Source organism: Ochotona curzoniae, unplaced genomic scaffold (assembly GCF_017591425.1).
Source record: "Ochotona curzoniae isolate NIBS_2020 unplaced genomic scaffold, NIBS_Ocur_1.0 scaffold_1852, whole genome shotgun sequence".
Taxonomy (NCBI): domain Eukaryota; kingdom Metazoa; phylum Chordata; class Mammalia; order Lagomorpha; family Ochotonidae; genus Ochotona; species Ochotona curzoniae.
The window spans coordinates 42,714,062-42,723,071 of record NW_024467087.1 but is presented as its reverse complement, the minus strand read 5'-3'; positions in this window follow the sequence as shown (position 1 = coordinate 42,723,071).

Below are 9,010 nucleotides of genomic sequence, written 5' to 3'. Positions count from 1 at the left end.
TCTAAGCAATTAGAACCAAAGTGTTCTGTTACATTTAGAGGAGGAAATTCAGTTGCAAAATTTTTAATACTTTGTCTGAAGGAAAAATCTACAACACAATGATGAGACTCTTTTATATCCTGTGCTATAGACTAGCCACCATCCACATTTGAACAGTTAAGATACAGTTATTGCTACTGAAGGAACGGAATTCTTAGTTTGAATTATTTCATATTTAAATAATCTTATGATTTTTGTGTACTATTTTGGAAAAAGCTGTTACAGAATCTTATTTAATTTTTGACATGAATAAAGATTTGGTCTCACCTAAACATTTGAAAATGTTTAGCCAGCAAATTTCATCTGTTTTCATGGCAAGCATGCATATTTATAAGGAAGACAAAGTTTCTATTTGTGTAGGATGATATGAAATGTGTACAAAAATTTTTCTACATTCGGTGTCTCTCTTTTAGCCAGTTATCATAGTGCACATTAATTTTGTATACAGGTTCTACATACACAGATAAGATCTAGCATCATTCTGTCAAAACTTGTGTCCTAACAAGAAATTTCTGTAGAGAATATCAGACAAATGATAATTAACAGATTTGGAACAGAGACTGGATTTGAGTAGGCATGGGTGACAGCAATATTTCGTAAAGTACAGAAATCCAATATTAGGTCAAGTTGCCAAAGGAAATTAGAGGAGGACAAGATAAACTAAGTTTGATATGGCAGAAAAAGATCAGATTTTCAAAGCAGAAAAAGGACAGAGCAACAGCCGAAGCAGCAACTCATGCTGAAACAGAGTCTTGGTAGAGCAAATAGAGCAATGGGATAGGTCAGAGGTGGACACTAAGGCTGACAAATTAGAGTTAGTCATGTATTACGAAGCTGATTCATTGCAATGGAAATTGAGGGAGTTTTGAGAGTAGAACCTAACAGGGTTAGTACTTACCAAGGGCAGCACTTTAGCCTAAGACATAATTGACTTAGAGAGGTGAAGGCTTCACAAAGGCTTGCAAGCTATAGCCATTCGGTTAATTAGGTAGCAACCAAGCCCTCCTGATTAACTCTTCTAAGTGGTGGCCTCTCTGGCTTGAGAAGTTCAAGTGCTTTTTTGTGAACTTGGGTTTAGTTAGACAGTAATTCCACTTTCCCTGAATAAAAGAAAGGCAAAACTAATATTGAACTCCTGCTACCTGTCAGGAGCAGTAGCAGGAAATAGATAGCCAGATGGCAGTTTATAAGTAACCTGGTAATTGTATTAATAATTATCATTATTGATAACATTCCACATGTAAGAAACTGAAGGAGACTTGGTAAATCATTCATGTTAGCGTAGTCAGCTTCAAGTGAAACCAGGTTGAAGACTTATCTTTATTACCGGGCTTTTAAAAAGTATTTTTATATGTTTCTAAGAGTTTTCCCAGTAAGTGAAGCTAAAAACTGTTCTAGGCAGTCCTGTGTTGAACACAAACTCTGTAGGTTTACAAAGACCGCTATTATTTTCAGAAGATCACTTTTTTTTTTTAAGATTCATTTATTTTCATTACAAAGTCAGATATACAGAGAGAAGAGACAGAGAGGAAGATCTTCCGTCCGATGATTCACTCCTCAAGTGACTACAAGGGCTGGTGCTGCTCCAATCTGAAGTCGGAAACCAGGAACCTCTCCCAGGTCTCCCACGCGGGTGCAGGGTCCCAAGGCTTTGGGCCATCCTTGACTGATTTCCCAGGCTACAAGCAGGGAGCTGGATGGGCAGTGGAGCTGCTGGGATTAGAACCTGCACCCATATGGGATGCTGGGGCGTATTCAAGGCGAGGACTTTAGCCGCTAGGCCACAGTGCCGGGCCCTAGAGGATCACTTTTAAAATGCATGTTTCCTGGAAGGTTATTAATTAATCTACCCAATACATAATAATTTAAATGTTATTTTTTATCAGAGAAAATATGAGCACAGAAACTCAGGGCATTAGACTAAACACCAGCCTGAAGTGACAGAGGATATAATTAAAGCAATTAGGAAACTATGAGGGCAAACAGATAAGAACATTGATGACAGTGTTTTGAGATGAATGCATAAATCATGTGAGACCAGATTCCCTTACACATGATCTTTCTTGTACTGCTTCCTACTTGCTTTTGTTCAGGAGAATGTTCCAGCTACAGTGCCTCAATGGTGGCAGTCTTGATTAATTTACAATAGCTGATGTGTTCTGATTAGATTTTATATCTAGCTGCACACACGTATATACATATATACAGTTATATACATAATTCTATATGTATGTGTAGAATGCCTAGTGGTTGTATCATGTAATTGCAAAAGACTTTTCTGAATGACAGCATTCAATATCCACTAAGCCATATTTAAGGAATAGCAGAGCTGTAGTTCAGTCTTTGATCACTATCAACAGAAACCAAAGATGGGCCCAGGAGCTTGAAGCGCAAACTGCATTATTCTCACATGGGTTTCACAATTTCTTTTATTCTTAGGCTGCTTTCTAGCAAAAGGGTCCTTTTGAAATCCATATGATATAATTTAAAATGTTGTGCTGAGACTGTAACTAACTAAAATTGACTGTAGATTTAATCTTGGGCAATAATTTCCCCAGTCCCAGTGGGATTTTGCATTTGTCATTGTCATTAAAGACTTATTTTGTTCAAATCCATGAAAAGTGGTATTGTTGTACTGATTGTAAAGATTTGTTCCTGGAGCTGAAAAAAAGATCTAATAAGGTTGTTTTTCACGGTGTTATACTGAGAGCTGCTTTGGTTGGAGCAATTGCTGTGTAATTCTTGTTTCGAAGCTTATATTTACTACCCTTGAGTAGTTGGGGATCAATGACACCAAAAAATACATTTTGTCTTATGTGTGCTTTGAAACATCTCAGTGAAAACCATTTAGACAATCATGTCACAAGCATGTCTAGATCTTATGATTCATAGAATGGTGAATAGTTTGGCAAGCATTTTATTTTTCATTATGATTTTAAACATGTCTATTATAAAGATATTTTAAAGCAGAGGAAAATGCACACTTCAAAAATAACTGTGTATTATTAGGATTGCCAGAATTGGGATTAAGATAGGATCTAATTTGTTAATTTTATTGATGAAGATAATGGAAAACAAATGTAGGTTACATGAGAGAAAAAGTTAAAAGCTGTATAATATGTATATCTAAAATTTCATCCATGTTTTTGATATAAATATGAAGTTGAAATTTACATTTAGTCCCAACTGACAGGAATGATTCCTGTCTAAATGTACATAAATTCTTTCCAAAGTCCTATACCTAGTTCTGTTTACCTATTTATAACTTATGCTTTAAAATACTTCAAAATTGCACAAACATCAGGCTCTACCAAATCTACACCTTACTCTGATCTCAAACATTTCCAAACACCCTCAGACTGTGAGGATAAGAGCAGTTATGTTCTCAGTTGATATACAGGGCTTAAGGGAAAGAAATAATAGGTATCTATGGGGATAGGAATTAAGTGCACCACCTCTATGTGTTGTGTTCCCAAAAGTGATTTCCCATATACATTTAGAAGTCTAGGAAGGGTTGTCACCTATGGGACCCTAAGTATAGATTGTAAAAACTTCATCCCCTATCCCTAAAACAATAGATTGAAAGTGAACTTATTGTCTTAACATAGAATCTAAAGAATTCCTCTGCCAAGAATCATTATTTCTATGTGCTTCAGCCATGAATGGCTGACAATGAAATTATCTACTGTAAGGGAAACTGCTGAGCCAATAAACGAAGAAAATCAACATAATGATGATGCTATAACACATTTGCCCAGATCCTATCATGAAAAGAGAAAGTATATGCAACAAATAGAAGAATTTGCCCCAGAGGAAATAAAAGCTACAAAACAAACATTTCTGTGTTACTTTGGAAAAGTTTAAACATTTCTTGCAGTTGGGAGAATCAAGATGGAAGAATAAGGTAAGGACAAGTTTAAACAAACAATAGCCAGTGTGAAGCAGAGAGGGCACATTTTAGGAAACAGGAGAGGACAGAACAACAGCAGAGGGGTACCTGGAGACTGACAGACACAGGAAAGCCACAGACACAACAGTGTGGTGTTGCAATGACCAATACCCAGCAGCATTCGGCGAGTTGCAGCATGAACTGCTGCGGCAACTGGAACTTCACCAGCAACAAGGAGGGAAGGGACATTCACCGGGAGCTCAGGAGTTGAACCTAGACAAATGAGTGCTCCTCCTGCTGGTCCGTTTGATTTGACCAGGAGCAGAAACAGAACAGCAGTTCCAGATGTGCAATGCAGAAACAGGGTGGATTTCACAGTCCAATTCGCCCCTTAGAGCCAAATAGGGTGCCATTTTGTAAGGAGGCAAAGGCTATAGCGATGAAACTGTGCCTACACTGAGGTGGGACTGAACTCGTTTCTGTCTCAGTGAACTGCAACAATGTGGTATCCTACAGATTCCACCCAAGACAGGTCCAGGTAGACCCCAAACTTGAAAGCCAGCTGATTAAGAATGCTATTAGTGGCACATCAGGAGCTATATTGTAGGAAAAGTGAGATGTGAATGTGCTGAGCTGTGGGCTAACTCACTGAGCTCAGTGTATTGTAATAGTCACACACAGAAAATAACATTGATTCGTCATCGTAAGGGTCAAATAGGTCCAATGTGGCCCCATATCTAATGGCAAACAGATTCCAGCAAGATCAGCACCACCAACAACCTAGCTATATAGGACAGCTGGTGTCTACCTAATCCTGGGACCTGCTCCAACCGAAAACAGAAGAAAGTTTGTACGGACAACAGTGCTGCCTCAGCATGGTATCACAGAAGGTGGAGAGTGGTAAGCCAGGATCTGAAGCTATAGAGACCGTGATAGAAATCTAACATAAGAACCCAGACCTGGAACTTGCTGGAGGCAGTGGCACAAGTAACTGCAAATAAAGAGTTGTGTATCAACTGCAATAAGTAAAACTGAACTGTAGACTGTGGGTGACTCAGCTTAGAAACCTGCCCAAAGAGAAGAATCTGCTAACCAGACAAAAGAAGAGACAAGACAACGGCACAGTTAATATCACCGAGGACTCCCCTGCAAAGGAACAAATCCCTATGTCAACCTTAGAGTTAACAGAGGAACACATAGAGAAAATGGGGGATACAAAATTCAAAGCGCTTGTTATAAATCTTATCAACCAAGAGAAGCACGTAAAGCAGGAATTCAAGGAATTTAAGCAATATGTTACACAGGAAATAGCAGCAACGAATCAAATGGGAGCGGATACATCAGAAATTAAGAACACAGTGGAGCAAATTAAAAGGACAGTGGAGAGTCTCCAAAATAGAATGAAAGTGGCAGAAGTCTTAATCTCAAAATTAGAAGATATTTCCTTTCACCAGGGGGAAACAAACAAATAGGTGGAAGCAGAGCTGAGTCAAGCAAAACAAACAAACAAACAAAAAAAAAAAAACAGTATTCAAGAATTGAAAGACACTGTTAAAAGGCCAAATATAAGAGTTATTGGAATCTCAAAAGGTGCAGGAAGAGAAACTGGGATTAAAGATGTATTCAATGAAATAATAAGGGAAATTTTCCCTATCTACAGAAAGAATTGGGAAGCAACATCCAGGAGGGGCACAGAACTCCCAACAGTGTTGACCAAAAGCTATCTTCACCATGACACATGATAATCAAGCTGTCTTCAATCAAACATAAGAAAAAGATGCTTAACTGTGTACGTGAAAAATCAATTGACATACAGCAGAATGCCATTTAAACTCAGAGGAGACCTCTCACAGCAAACTCTACAGCCAGAAGAGAAAGTAACGACATATTCCAGATTATAAAAGCAAAAATATTGTTGGCCCAGGATAACGTACCTGTAAAGCTTTCCTTTGTCTTTAAAAATGAAATAAAATTCTTTCACACTGAAGAAAAGTTGAAAGAATATGCCTCTTCCAAACCTGCACTACAAAGTATACTTAAAGATGTTCTCTTGATAAAGAAAATTAATAGCACCCACCAAAAAGAAGGCATGTGAAGAACATCCCAGTAAAATAACAGAAGACTAAATCAATGAATAGCCTATTGCTATAATGACAGGACAAAATTACCACCCATTCATATTAACCCTGAATGTAAATGGTTTAAACTCCTCAATCAAATATCATATATTTGTAGACTGGATTAAAATAATAAAATCCATCTATTTGTTGCCTAGAGGAGACATTTCTCACCATGAAAGATCAGCAGAGACAATATCGAATTTGTTTGCTGTTGTTTGTTTCATCTATACAAAACTCTCATTGAATTCTTCGGTCACTCATGGATGGTACAGTGGCATTGTTTTCTTTGGGAGGGTTTCTGATTTTCTTTTTCATTCCTTCAGCGATGCATTAATCCTTCAGTAGCATGTTATTTAACTTCATGGCATTGTTAGCTTCTTTCTTCTTCCTTTTGTTGATCTTGTTTTGTGGCTTTCCATTTGGGGGGATATATAGTAACTGTGTAGTGGAGACTATTGTTTCTTTTTTTATTATTGTTAATAACATTGTATTAAGTGATACAGTTTTATAGGCACTGGGGATTCCCCCCACCCCTCCCATACCCCTCCCCCCATGGTGGATTCCTCCACCTTGCTGCATAACCACAGTTCAAGTTCAGTAGCATGTTATTTGACTTCATGGCATTGTCGAGTTCTGTTTTTCTTCCTGTTGTTGGTTTTGTATTTTGGCTTTTCATTTGGGAGGATGTATTGTGACTGTGATGTAGGCTGTCATGTCCAGATGTGGGGATGCAGTGCAGTGTGTGTTTCTACTTCCTGACCAGAGATGGACTCCCAGTGATACTGTTTACTATATCTTGACAATGGGAGGCTGGACTCTCTGCCATTGTTCTTGCACACAGTGATGGACATATGACTATTTATGAAGAAGTATACGGTGGTAATAATAAAGGGGGATGCTCAGTGAGAGTGGAGGGGGTTGGGGAAGGGTGGTGGGAATCCTAGGACTTATGGAGCTGTGTCATAGAGTGATAATAATAATAATAAGAAGAAGAAGAAGAAGAAATAATTAAAAAAAAAAAAAAAACTGGCACCCGGTCGCATGGCCTAGTGGCTGAGGTCCTCGCCTTGAACACGCCGGGATCCCATAGGGTCACCGGTTCTAATCCCGGCAGCTCCACTTCCTATCTATCTCTCCTCCTCTCTGTATATCTGACTTCGTAATAAAAATAAAATAAATCTTAAAAAAAAAACTGAAAAAAGGAATCAAAGTTGGGTGTCTAGCCAGGTACTCCCATATGAAACTGACATTTTTCATATATGAAAGAGCTTTGGAATGAATATAACGTATTTTGATAGGTGCTGGCAACATGGCATAGCATATTAAGCCTCCACCTGTGATGCCAGCATCCCACATGACTCTGTTTCAGATAGTGGTTATTCCACTTATCATTCATCTGGGAGTGTGAAAAAGAAGCAGAAGATATCTCAAGTGCTTCAGTTCCTGCACCCATGGGGCAGAGCTGGAAGAAGCTTCTGACTCCTGGCTTTGTCCTTACACAGCCTGGCTCCTGTGACCACTTTAGGAGTTGAACCAGTTAACAGAATATTCTGTCTCTTTCTCTCTCAAATAAATAAAAAATAAAATCTAAAAAAATGTATAATAAAAAAATAGAATAAGTCACATGAATTGAAAAAAGGGGTAGAATTAAGAGAGTGAATAACAGTGCACAAAAAGGAGGAAAGTTTACATGCTTTGCATCTGATAAACAATCATTATCTATTTATATAAGGGCCTTAACTTAATAACAAAACAAATAATTTAATTAAAAATGGATAAAAGATGTGAATAGACCCTTGATAGAATAAATTTAACAGACAACAACTATGAAAAATGTTCAACACAAGAACTGTCAGGGTGATTAAAATCAGGACTACAATGAGATAACATCTCACCCAAGATAGAATACTTATTATCAAAAAGAGAAATGCAAGACATTATGGCAAAGATTTGGATAATAGGAAATTAATTTTTAACATTCAATCATTTGAACAGTAGAGTTAGACAGAGGGAGGTCTTCTACTGCTTGGTTCACTCACCAAATGGCTGTCACAGACAGAGTTGGGCCAGCCTGAAAATATGAACCTTGTTTTGACTTACACGTGAATGTCAGGACCCAAATATTTGGGCCATATTCCACTACTTGCTCATAAACAACAGTAGATAGCTGGATGGGAGGTGGTATATCTAGGACATTAAGTGGTATCCAATGTGATGCAAGCTCAGCAGGTGGTAGGTTTACCTGCTATACCACAACATTGGTGCCAAGGGAAGTCTGAATACAATGTTATAAAGAATCCAAATTAAGACAGAATTGTGGGAAAAAGTATAAAGTTCCTGCAAAAGAACTGCCATGTGATCTAGCTATACAACTTCTGAGTTAAGAAATCTAAAGGAAGTGAAATAAGCATATGAAAGAGACATATCCAAGCCCTATTGCGATGGCTCATTGGTCAAATTCTCACCTTGCATATGCCCCGACCCCTTATGGTCACTGGTGCATGTCTTGTCTTCTCCATTTCCCATGCAACTTCCTGATTGTGGCCCCGGAAAGCAGCTGAGGATGGCCCAAAGCATTAGCACCCTGCACCTATGTGGGAGACCCGGAAGAAGCTCCTGGCTCCAGTGATTATGGTCACTTGGTGAGTGAACCATCAGATGAAAGATGGTTCTCTGTGTCCCTGCTTCTCCTTGCAAGCCTACTTTTCAAAGAAAATTAAAATAAATATTTCAAAATGAATAAATATCTACGCCTGCATTTACTGCTGAAATATGTATGATATCTAATTAAAAATCTGTGAGCATACAAAATAGACTATCATTACACCATGAAAGTAGTTTTTTATCATTTGCAGGAGAAGGGATGGAAAAAAAAGACATCATATCAAGTTAAATAAGAGTAAGAGACACATTCCAAATATTCTATTTCATGTATGATTGCTTACATCAAATCAATCTGAAT